This window comes from Mytilus trossulus, chromosome 5 (genome assembly GCF_036588685.1).
Source record: "Mytilus trossulus isolate FHL-02 chromosome 5, PNRI_Mtr1.1.1.hap1, whole genome shotgun sequence".
Classification (NCBI taxonomy): domain Eukaryota; kingdom Metazoa; phylum Mollusca; class Bivalvia; order Mytilida; family Mytilidae; genus Mytilus; species Mytilus trossulus.
In genome coordinates this window covers 70,344,157-70,358,396 of record NC_086377.1, presented here as the reverse complement: position 1 = coordinate 70,358,396, position 14,240 = coordinate 70,344,157, and positions in this window count along the sequence as shown.

Sequence of the window (14,240 nt, the reverse complement as noted above, 5' to 3'; positions counted from 1 at the left end):
TGGAGGTTATGATAACAAAAAAACAATTGGCTAAATTTGCATCAGATCTAGATAATTGTCTATGACTAGCATGTCTTGAAATTCTACAACTTGAAGTGCACCTGGAGTTGGTGACAGTGCCGGTGAGAGTGCTTGGGTTGGTGAAGGTGGTCCAGCCTGTATACATATGCAAATGAAATATAAGTTGTTATATTAAAATGTCTTGTATTGGTAAATCAATATATCTAATAGAATCTTACAAAAAAATTACTGTACTCCGAGGAAAATTCAAAAAGGAAAGTCCCAAATCAAATGGCAAAATCAAAAGTTCAAACACATCAATCAAATGGATAACAACTGTCATATTCCTGACTTTTTTCAGTCATTTTCTGTAAAAGTAGTGCCATATTCTGTGTTACCTAAAGTAACGGGTTTTTGTTTGCTACCATATTGAACTGTATGTCATCGAGTGATGTTAGGTACATAATATTACCTGATAGTTTCTGGAATTATGTATTTGCAAGTCTTCATTTCTGTGGTGCACTTTCTTGCAGGTATCACATGGAAATTTTCCTACTCTCCGGTGTGTCATCTGACTGTCTTCCTATAACAAAAACAATGAAATTGTCCACATATCCTACTTTTTTTAACTTGTGACATAGTATATCGCGTATTTTCGTTTCTGTACAATAATGTAAAATCCATAGTTGAACAACTGAATAAAATTTAAACCATTATTGAAATTTAATAAATGATTGAACTTGAATTAACAGTTGATAAAGATAGGTGAAGATATCGCTCATTAACATTGTCGATAATAAAATTAGAAATCTTATTTTGCATTTGTATGGAACAATTAAATGATGTAATTGCATTTCACTGGTACATTTGTATGACACAAATTACAATAATGTAAATCGACTCATGTTTGATACTGCTTAAAGATTTTGTACCATATACCAGGGAATCTCATAACGTGTATGTCTTTGTGCATACTCCACACCCTATTTAGTTTTCTATGTGAACAAATCTCTTATGCGTTGACCTGCTCTGGACTTAAATTTATTTTTACAGGTACTTAGTAACACAAATATAAGTCTGAAATAGAAAAACAAAGCATTTAAAATATATTTTTGGGGGACAATTACATATATTTTTATATTAATTATGATAAAACTTTTTATATATATTTTTATATTAATTATGATAAAACTTATGCCATCACTTGGCGTCCGTCGTCGTCCGTCGTCTGTCGTAGTCGTCGTCTGTCGTCGTAAACTATTTCAAGAATCTTCTCCTGTGAAACTACTGGGCCAAATACTTTCAAACTTTAACTGAATGTTCCTTAGGGTATCTAATTTATAAATTGTATCCGAAGTTTTGATCTATCAACAAACATGGTCGCCATTGCTAAAAATAGAACATAGGGGTCAAATGCAGTTTTTGGCTTATAACTCAAAAACCATAGCATTTAGAGCAAATCTGACATTGTGTAATATTGTTTCTCAGGTCAAGATCTATCTGCCCTGAAATTTTCAGATGAATCAGACAACCCTTTGTTGGGTTGCTGCCCCTGAATTGGTAAGTTTTAGGAAATTTTGCTGTTTTTGGTTATTATCTTGAATATTATTATAGATAGAGATAAACTGTAAACAGGAATAATGTTCAGCAAAGTAAGATTTACAAATAAGTCAACATGATGGAAATGGTCAGTTAACCCCTTTAGGAGTTATTGCCCTTTATAGTCAATTTTTAACCATTTTTCGTAAATCTTAGTAATCTTTCACGAAAATCTTCTCCTCTGAAACTACTGGGCCAAATACTTCCAAACTTTAACTGAATGTTCCTTAGGGTATCTAGTTTGTAAATTGTATCCGAAGTTGTGATCTATCAACAAACATGGTCGCCATTGCTAAAAATAGAACATAGGGGTCAAATGCAGTTTTTGGCTTATAACTCAAAAACCAAAGCATTTAGAGCAAATCTGAATGTATTAATATTGTTTATCAGGTCAAGATCTATCTGCCCTGAAATTTTCAGATAAATCAGACAACCTGTTGTTGGGTTACTGCCCCTGAATTGGTAATTTTAAAGAAATTTTGCTGTTTTTGGTTATTATCTTGAATATTATTTTAGATAGAGATAAACTGTAAACAGCAATAATGTTCAGCAAAGTAAGATTTACAAATAAGTCAACATGACGGAAATGGTCAGTTGACCCCTTTAGACAAGACAAGACAATTGATTACAACTTAGGCACACGTAGGTCAAGATCTATCTGCCCTGAAATTTTCAGATGAATCAGACAACCTGTTGTTGGGTTGCTGCCCCTGAATTGATAATTTTAAGGAAATTTTGCTGTTTTTGTTTATTATCTTGATTATAATTATAGATAGAAATAAACTGTAAACAGCAATAATGTTCAGCAAAGTAAGATTTACAAATAAGTCAACATGATGGAAATGGTCAGTTGACCCCTTTAGGAGTTATTGCCCTTTATAGTCATTTTTTAACCATTTTTCGTAAATCTTAGTAATCTTTTACAAAAATCTTCTCCTCTGAAACTACTGGGCCAAATACTTCCAAACTTTAACTGAATGTTCCTTATGGTATCTAGTTTGTAAATTGTATCCGAAGTTGTGATCTATCAACAAACATGGTCGCCATTGCTAAAAATAGAACATAGGGGTCAAATGCAGTTTTTGGCTTATAACTCAAAAACCAAAGCATTTAGAGCAAATCTGACATGGAATAATATTGTTTATCAGGTCAAGATCTATCTGCCCTGAAATTTTCAGATGAATCAGACAACCTGTTGTTGGGTTACTGCCCCTGAATTGGTAATTTTAAAGAAATTTTGCTGTTTTTGGTTATTATCTTGAATATTATTATAGATAAAGATAAACTGTAAACAGCAATAATGTTCAGCAAAGTAAGATCTTCAATTAAGTCAATTTGACCAAAATTGTCAATTGACCCCTGAAGGAGTTATTGCCCTTTAGAGACTTTTTTCACAATTTGTTCAAGTTGACTTACTTTAAAAAATCTTCTCCTTTGAAACTGCTGTATCAATTTCAGCCAAGCTTAGGCTAAATGAGTTTCAGAGTATCTAGTATAAATTTTATATTTTATTTCCTTGTATGTTAAGAAACATAGCTCCTATGGCTAAAATAGAACATAGGAGAAAATGATTATTTTTTTTGGCTTTTGAAGAAAATAGGACGATCCAAAAAACATTTAAATGAATTGAAAAGCCAAAATAATCATTGATGAGAGATTTAACCAAAAGAATTAAGGTGAGCGATTCAGGCTCTTGAGAGCCTCTTGTTTATTTTATTAATATTCATGAAATTGCTATATATTTGTTTGTTTGTTTTTTTTTTCTCACAGAAATGATTTTTAAAAATATAGGTAAAATATATGTTTACAATTTGTTTTAACTTGCCAAAAAAAGAAATTTAAATCTTGCTAGTAAATTATACAATAATATTTAAATGATGTTCTTTTTGTCCCCGAGAATGTACAAAAAAAAGAGCTGTATAAGAGTTAGCATCATGTCAATAATGATTAAAAGTGACAATGTTTCTTTTTTTTCATTAATATTTTTGTACTTTCCTGTTATTTGAGTCTTTTTATACCCCATGTTGGAAAGCTACACATAAAAGTTGTTTCGCTATAAAAAAAAAAAAGATGTCGATATTTTTTAATTTTGTTAAATACATTAATATTCTGTTCTTTTTGTCAGTTTATAGGATGAATAGTTCTGCAAAAATTGATAATCTAGATAGTCTAAGTTACATATATTTATGCTGATAGCATTAAATAATGACAGCATGTCTTTAATGCCCTCCCAAAATAAATTGGCTGCTGCCAAATACAGGATACTTGTTCTGTTTTTCATTTAAAAATAACATTTGTTAATGAACTTGTTCAGCATGTGGTGCATCAGCCATTGTTCAAAATCCGAAGTTGAAGCCGACAAAAACGCCAATTTTCATCTCCTCAAAACATAACAAGGTTCATTACCAATGCAACTACTGACTTGTTTTGAACAGTTACCAACATAGTTGTTTGTGTATCTGTTTCAGTAGTCCTCCTTATTGTCATAAGCATTGGTATCACGAGTAACGCTATAGCTAACAGGTTTATCTATTTAAGTAGTCATCCTTATTGTCATAAGCATTGGTATCACGAGTAACGCTATAGCTAACAGGTTTATCTGTTTTAGTAGTCATCCTTATTTATCTGATGAACAAGTTAAGGAAATTTACTTTGATTCAAAGGCAATTTACTTTAATTCATGACACAGGAACTGGTACACCGAAAAATTATTGTGTTTGATACAGTTTGAATAATAAGACCATTTGAGAAGAATAACTATAACAATATTTCTCACAGTGTCAACTCTAAAGTCACAGTTATAATAAAAAAATTCAATAAAAAAAGTTCTGTATAACTAAAATCTAATAAAAAGAAATTCAGTTTGATCATTCCAGTTGCACAGTCTTTAAGTGTTTAAAGAAAAACCGTATGTGGATTATGATTCAAATGGGATATTTAACCTTCTTTACCGTACATCTCTTTGTGATCTCCAAACAAAGTATCTTTCTGCATAAAATGCAAAACCGAAATTAAAATTTATTTCAAATTCATTTACAAGTTATTTTTAAAGATATTTAAAATGCAAATTTGTTCAGCTCATGGTTTATTGGATATTTAGATTGTTATTACACAAAATGGCTATTTATGAAATATTTAGAAATTTGTCTCACGAATTATCTTTTCAGATTCGTCAGTCAATAATTCATGCTTTCTCAAGGAAGCTGTTGTTGAAGTATGTTAAACAGGGCTTGGATGACAAAGAATATTGCCAATTTTAAAAAAATCCACTTATCAACCTGCATCGACAGATATATTGAATGACTTTTATCGGTATCAGCAAGCAATTACCCAGTTTGTGGTTATTTGCATATTAACAACAGAATCTTTTTCGAATGAAGATTTTTTCTCAAAATTGATGACAGTTTGCTTTTAAAGCTACACATCCCTTTAATGTCTAAACTTTTGAGAGACCTTGAATAGAAAAATTCCGGAATTTATGTATTCCATCATGAAGGAGGTACAATCACAATTTGTTAGTGGCAAAATACACAACACCTCATATTGTGAATCAGGCTGTATCTCTGGAGGGATCTACTTTTTTTCGACAATGTCAACTATTGCCACAAAGGAAAGGTCTGGAAGTCGCTCATAGTCTGGATAGGGTCTTGGCACAGGATTTACATACGGAAATGTCGATATGTCAGTGCAAACACAGCATGCCTCCGAATTTTGTTTGAATATTCGCAACTCTCTTGTTATAATATCTATTACCTGGTGAAAGGTTAATTTAAGACTAGAAAACTATACCAACACTGATCTCAAAGGGGAACTAACTATTATAAAATTTAACAACCTCGTTGCACAATTGTAATTTGCATACAGATCATAATTCAATAAATGAAAATTAATTTTCTTGATGTCTTTAAATGGATTCAGCTATTTATTATAAGAAGGTTTGATATTTACTAATATTATGACACAGCTCACAAAGCAGATTCAGCATTAAATACAAAAAGAATGTACATTTGTATAACTTAATAACAACCTTTATATGTTTTATATTTCATGTCAAAAGAAAACATATAAAGGGGAAGAAGGACTTTGGCAGAGTTGGAAGAGGAAAACTTAATTTTGGACAACGAAAGGTTACGTAAAGAAACCAAGAGAATATAACTAGAACAAGAAAGTTCGAAATTAGCTCAAGAAGATTTTATCTTGAAAAAAACACACAAGTTTAATCCTGCTCGTGTACAAATTTTAAAAGAACCATAATTACAACATGTTTATTACTGTAAATCTGAAAATTATTAGTTTTTCATATTAAGGAATAAAAGTACATCACAAATCACAACATAGGAAACTGAAGACTATGTGGACTTTAAGCAACGCGAACTCCACCAAACACTTAGTCCAAAGTCAGGACAAATAATGTAGTGGAATCGTTAAACGATTCCCTGAAAAACTTTTACACAAAATTAATTTGAACAGGCAGTATAACAAGTTTAATAGAAATACTGGTAAAAGATTATGTGCCAGACCAAATAAGTACGTACAGAACTCTGAATTACTTGAAATGCCAGTACCAAGTCAGGAATATGACAGTTGTTATCCCTTCGTTTGATTTGTTTTGACTTTTGATTTTGCCTTTTGATTTTCCTTTTTGAATTTTCCTCGGAGTTCAGTATTTTTGTGTTTTTACTTTTTACCAGTATTCAAGTGAATACCGACAATACAATCAACACAATCACAACTTGTCAAGAAATGTGGTAAGCCAGTGTCTTGCAAGATTTGTCTATACTGCCAATATCAGTGGGGACCACACCACATTAATGAACTTTCTAGAGGATTATTACTGGTAAATTCAACATCAGACTTAACAATCAAAATTAAGGGAATAAATCATGAATTATATTCTATTTAACTAAAACACCCTACATGTATGTGTTAAGATTTCAAAATTGTTATGTTCAATAAACGGCAAAAATATGTTTTTTATTGTCCATCAATAAAGGAGTTGGTCCGGTAAGGACTCATTTTGGTCTCAAATTTCAGTTTCATCTGACGAAAGATTTTGACCACTTTTTAAACACTTAAGTGTCCATTTCACTTGATTCAATTAGTATGTTGAAAGATTTTAACGGATTTAGTCATCAAAAACGATCCGATTCAAGCTCAAATTTGAAAAATCTCTCAAATATGCCAAAAAACGTCACTTTTCAGATGGTTTTTGTCAAAAATGAAAGTGGCCGCATCCGTGTTCATACACAATCTTTATAGATGTTATGTATTATCATAAAATACAACTTACATTTCAATATTAAAAAAGAACACTTTCGTTTAACACGGAAACATCTAAAATTTAACTAAAATGATAGAATTTTGAAGATTTCAGTAATTTAGCATGACTTAATGGTGCTACAACCCGATATATGTGCATTGTAGGGTCAAAAACAGCCCATATTTATAAAGCAGAAAAAGAGAAAAATATGTGTTCCAAAATTAGATGTATCAAATATGATACAATGAGTATTTTTATCATCAAGGGGGATACCCAGCAAACAATTCAACATTTTAAAAACGTTTTAGAAATGTTTTGTTTTGGTTTCTAGAATGTTTAATTGAAACGTTTTAAAAATAAAATATTGTAGACAATTATTAATGTTTCAAAAACATTTTGAAGAAACTTTATATGGAACATTCAGAAAACGTTGAAATAAGGTTTTATGAAAAACGTTTCTGTCAACCTCTGAAAAACATTTTTAACACATTTGTGTAAAAATCGCTGCAAGTTTTATTTATCCGACATCGATTTTCGGAATGAAAAATACAATTCAAATTCGCCCCTAACATATACATGGGCTTTTTAACTAAATAAAAGTCGTCAAATCGTACCGGAAAACAATTTTATGGCCGAAAGTATAGGGACGATATTGACTCCATTTATCTATGTCGCTCAAACGCTTAATCGATCGTGAATTTTGAACGATATGAAATCCTATACAGATCAACACAGATTGTTTTGGTTACACGGCATGGTGAGTTGACGGATTAAATAAGATTTGCTTATAAAATCATTGGTTTTATGCAACACAACATGGAAGAAAAAATAATAAAGAATCCTACAAATGATTATGAAAAACTTGTCAATAAACTTCAGCAAATAAATGTCCGAAAAATGTATTGCAAGTCGAAGCAAAAAATCACAGAAGAGGCTACTTCTCTCTGGAAAAGTATTTATAAAAATGACCGCCAGAAACTGGCGGAATTTCTAAACAAAGACATCATGAAGAGGTCAATAACTTCTTTCTTTCCTTTGGCAACACATTTTACATAAAGGAAAGGTTTTTAAATATGATCATTTCAAATACATTTTTGTGTATATATATATATATATATATAACTCGTCTAAACATCAACCCAACAATGTTAGATCTGTAAATTTGCTTTCGCAAATTTTTGGTTCTTCCCTCGCCGGGATTCGAACCCATGCTACTGTGATATCGTGACACCAAATCGCCTGCACTGCAGCCGTCCCGCTAGACCACACGACCACCTGGGCTCTCAAAAAAAGAGCTTTCGGTGGCCATATGTTACCTTTCCACGTCAGTTTTAATCTAGCGGCGTACTACAGTACATGATATATAAGGCATGAAGATGTTATTGTTACAGATCAGCTAAATTATCTATAGTAAAGGATCCTACAAATTAATGTAAGATACAGTCACAGAAAATAATTATATTCATAAGTACGTCTGAGTCAGTGACAACCCTACAACAGATGTATCCATCGGATCGCCATCAATGATGGTGATACATGGCTGTGTACATAATGTATATACAACTCGTCTAAACATCAACCCAACAATGTTAGATCTGTAAATTTGCTTTCGCAAATTTTTGGTTCTTCCCTCGCCGGGATTCGAACCCATGCTACTGTGATATCGTGACACCAAATCGCCTGCACTGCAGCCGTCCCGCTAGACCACACGACCACCTGGGCTTATATGTACACCCTGGAAAATATTCATATGATTAATATTACAGTAAAAATTCCCTTTTTTTTAGAGGAACGACCTACTACCAGTTGAGGAAACACAAGCAGAATTTTCAGCACTTCACCACACAGAAGAAGAAGAAAGAGTGAAAGAACACTAAATGAAATCATTTTTCTTTGAATTTTGTTTGAACAAAATAGAAATAAAATAAAAAAGATTTAAAGTTTATATATGGATTGTTTATAATGAGATAACATAGTAAAATCCGACAGTGTTCTACAGACATTAAATAGAAATAACACAAATCCTATCACAGGCACTACATTCATTTTGAATTGTGCTTTTTCCTCTCTCCGCTGTTGGCACAATATTTGTTTCAAAGCTATATATTATATGAAATATTGAGCTGTTTGAAGAGAAAAAACATAACCACAGTGGACAGATGAAAAATGCAGAATCCATGCTGATTGTATTGTTAATAAAATTATGATTTAGCCGTATCTTTCTCAATGCATAAATTAACACCCACACTTTTTTCCAACTTTTTTAATAAAAGAGATGTTGAAGTCAATATACAAAACAAAAATACGTTGTTGAGGAGAAAACAACATCCGATACAAAAGGTATACTCTAAGCATATACGCCCTTTATTGGTCAATCAATTTTTCCCAAATTAAGTTAGGAGGGGGGTGGGGGGTCAGCGAAAAAACTATGTTAATTAAGTTTTTTATCCTTCATTGATCTTTTGATGTCGTCCCTAATGCACCTGTTTAATTGACGAGAAAGTGACATCTCCATAAGCTTGGATGGATGGTTGGTTGTTTAATGACCAGTGGCAAGTCAGATGCATATTCTTAATGTGAAGATGATAATATTATTAGAAATAAATACTAACTGGGCTAAACCCTGTCTTGTAATAGACCAACATGTTGTGGCAGATTTTTTGGTTCTAGCCCGACAGGCCAACAAGTCTTTATTCTAACTCATTTGGGCAGAAGCGATAAATAATAATTTTATTGTCATTGGTTTGGCATGAACAGAGTTCTAACCCAAGACCTTTGCAGTTGAGGCGAACACACTCACCATTACAACTTAAGCTCTAAAGGAAAATATTCTTTATGAAAAAAAACTATGCCAAAGCAAATATAAAAAAGATGTGGCACGATTCCCAATGAGACAACTATCCACAAAAGACCAAAATGCCACAAACATTAACAATTATAGGCCATTGTACCACCTAAAACAATGAGCAAAGCCCATACCGCATAGTCAGCTATAATATAAGACAATGTAAAACAATTCAAACGAGAAAACTAACCGCCTTATTTATGTAAAAAAAAAATAACGATAAACAAATATGTAACACATAAACAAACGACAACCACTGAATTGAAAGCTTGTCAACCTCTCACTGTTTAAACAGGGTCCTGTTACCTTCAAAGTCAGTTCAATAAAGTTCTTGCATTGACAAGGAGATGCCATATCTCTTAAACCGAGAATTTGACATATTATCATAATAATGTCAATCAATGATCTAGTTTATAGCCAAAGCTTCAATTGTTGCAGAAATTGGAATATAGGTTTTTGAACATCTTAAATAAACAGTATTGACAGGACTAAAATCAGTAGAATCAAGGTACTTTTAATCATTTATTTATTCAGACTCTAATTCATCTTGTGTTATGGTCTGTCCTTTTCTTGCAGGTTTCTGAAATTATAAAAAAAAAAGTAATTTGTTAACAAAATCAGTACTTTCAAGCACCCTATTAAAGCATTTAATTCTAGCCCCAGTTATAGTTGTTGTAATCCCTTTTAATCAAGCTCTCATATATGCAAATTTAATACTAGGTATAATCGATTAAGGAAAACTTCTGCAAATTTTGCATATCAAGTAATTTCTAAGATGGGCAAAAAACAAATAACATTTTACATGTCAAAATCAAATGCTACAAACATAAGTTTTAATTGTAGGATAAAGACAATAATTTTATTGTCAAGAACATGGAAATGTTGAATGTGTCAAAGAGACAACAACCCGACCAAATAAAAAAACAACAGCAGAAGGTCACCAACAGGTCTTCAATGTAGCGAGAAATTCCCGCACCCGGAGAGGCGTCCTTCAGCTGGCCCCTAAACAAATATATACTAGTTCAGTGATAATGAACGCCATACTAATTTCCAAATTGTACACAAGAAACTAAAATTAAAATAATACAAGACTAACACTAGCAAAAAATGTCTAAGTATTCAAATAGCAAAAATTTACTTTTAAATACATAAGCCTTTCAGATAAATGTAAAAGATATTCTATTCAATCGAAAAATACCTTATATTTTGGTCCTCCTGGCTTGTGCGGGGCCTGTTTTAGGAAGTTAATTAACACTTCCTCCATATCTGAAACCGCTCATTTTGGAAACACTCTTGCACAACATTCTGAAAAAGTATTACAGATTTTCTTATTATATTTAACTGTATCGATCTTTTTTTTTATATATATAATTGGGACTCATATTTATGGCAGATTCCAAATCTATGGCATATGTGATGTTACAAATGTCAAACAAATCAAGTCTGTGCCAGATTTTCGTTTTTGACTATGGGAGATTGATAAATTGCATCATTTTCCAGGGAAAAAAAGGTAACAAATAAATGTCACAATTGAATAATGCCATATAAAATTGTCCCAGTCACAAAGATAGCTGAACCTTTAGATTTGAACTTCCAGTCGAAAGTATTTCCCTTGCCAACGATTTGCGGATGGTTTAAAGAAAGATTTTACTGACATGTACCTTCTCAAAGATGAGACGAAATCTGCTGTACCTGTAGAAGCCCCAATTTTGCACAGAATTTGCCATATATTTGGAAACAACAAAAATCTGCCATAGAATAGGAAATATCAACTTGCTATTGATTATGACATTAAAAAAATCTGACATAGTTTTGGGATGATGTGACGTCATATTTACCATAGATTTAGACTCTGCCGTAGAACTGGTACCCACCATAGATTTGAGTCCTATATATTTAATTACTTTATATAACGTTGCACTCTGTTTATGGATAAGTAAGAAATGTGATATTCAAATTTATCATATGAATTCTTTTTGAGATTAAAGTTAGATAAAAATATTATTATAATGTTAATGCTACTGGCTGTTCCACATATTTTTGTAATCAACTTACTAATGACTATCCTGCACAAAGGGTTACCAGTGAATGCCTCCTTCCCTTTTTGCCCCTTAAAACTGTATTTGGCCAATAACTGATTAGTGCCACACTTCTTCATCATCCGTCTTATACAGTCTGAACGGCTGTGACCACTTTGTGACACCAAATACTGGACCTACAAAATTACAATTTAGTCATGTTTTTATTTATGTATTTTCCGTGAAATTTAATGTTTGAGACACATTAGATTTTCTAAGATAACAATACATAAACAGACTCTTTCAATTTGTATCCCCAATTATGTATGCTCTATGCATTTAACCTATGAATTCAAAAGTAAAAAAACCATAAGTGAAATTAGAGTGCATCAGTCTGATAAAAACATAAAAGAAATGCTTTTTAAAGAGATGTCAAAGAGAACACGAACCATATAAGAATAATCAGAGACACCAACTTACAAGTTTATTCTTGAAATGATCATCTTTCATTTTATCCTCAAGGTCCCTCATTTCATGTATGTAGTTGAGGGGGTGCTGAATAACATCTTCCACAATACTAGTTGCCACAACACCACCATGTCCTGTTGCAGCCAGCTGTGAAATGGCAGTTTTAATTTCTTTGATGCCATCCTCTAATGTTCTTAATTTTTGAACAATAACAGTTTGACAGTCTACAAGACAAATTGATAAAAATCTTAAGAGAATTCAGCTACTGATCTGGAAAACAATTCAAATAGCCTATTTCTATGGTGAAAGTAAGTTCTACAATTGTCTTGGTATGAGGTGCTTGTTTTTTTCTCATACATAAATACACTGGGTGAAATAAAAACTACAAGTCTTGTAAATTAAACATAGTATCAACTGAAGGTTTAATGTCATCTTCCCAAATTTTTGGGACAGACATACTGGCAATGATGTTCTGGAAAATCAGAAATTATTGCCTGCTATTATTTTCACATATAACACATGTATAAGGAGTTATTCAAAACATGATATAGTTTTGTATACCTTATTTACAGAAAATCAATAAATTTAACATACACTATACAGACCAAAATGTGATTTTTATTTTTGAAAATGTGAGTACTAAATCATTGCATTCACAAGCTTGTCACATTTTACTTGATAATAAAATAACTTTCTATTTAAAAGAGTTAAAAGTGCTCTTCATTACATAAATGTATGTCTCTAGAATGATACATACATCATAAAAATGCCATAGAACACTTACTACATGAGGAGTCTTGTCTGGATCGACCACTTGTAGATGGAACAAACCTATATGCTGAATCCTGTCTTTTTGAGACATCTCTATTTGGTGTAACCACTGATGACTGATCAGGCTTACATGTAGGACTTGAGTTAAGTCCTCTTGATATCTGTACATTTCTATTAGGTGAAATAAACCTAGATTGGCTAGATTGATCAGGCCTACATGTCGGACTTGAGTTAAGTCCTCTTGGTTACAGGTATCGGGAGATTGTCGATCCATGAATATGTATATGTATATAACGAACTAGTAATTATTAGTTAGCTTTTAATTTACTGATAACAAAAATCAGAGTTAATTATAAAAAAAAACAGTATTTAATGATCGTATTACAGTGTTGAATAGGTAACCTTTTAGAATAAGTTTATTAAAATTCAAAGCTGGTAGGCCAAAAAATTTCTCAAGAGAATAAGTTATTCATAAACCTATGGTACTTGGTCTTCGAAATGCATTGATATGTACATGTAAAGCAACACCATACAATACTTAATCATTTGGTATAGTTTTATTTCACAATGTATGAAAAACTGATCTCATTCAGATGAAAAACTTGAATAGAGGGTGCACAGTGACTAAATCAGTTCATTTCAGGGTTCGTTTTCAAACAACAAATATTACATATTATTCAAACGGTACCCCACATTTGTTGTTTCTTAATAGTGTAAAAAGTGTCAAATTGATTTTATTTGCTTGTTTAATTGAAAAATCTGTGAATAAATTTTTTTAGAGTTGAGATTACGCTTAAAATAACCTAGCCATAATTTTACCTCAAATCTTTATTTGTAGCCCCCTACCCTAGTCCTAACACAACCTCTTACTCTTACCCTTAACCTTCCATGTTGTCCTGTCCATACCTCCAACCTGAACCCTTCCTAGAAAAAAACATTTATTACATACTAAGTATTTTACCTGGAACAGGTTTTGAACAAACAAAGCTCTCACAATTGGCACACCAATCTATCAACAAATTAAACAAATTTGGATTGATATCATTGATGGCATCTTTTTCAAAATCAGTTAATTGTGAATGAACTGTGTTGCTGTTTTTTTTTTTTTGGTTATTACTGGTATATTAGAAGGTCCAACATTCTGTTTAAATATTTGTGAATCTCTTTCGTTAGAGGCCACATAGAATTTAAACTGGTGGTATCTTGCTGGTATTAATGTTGCTATTGGACCATGAACTATCTGCAACTAGCAATGATCATCTGAAATGACCCAATAAAA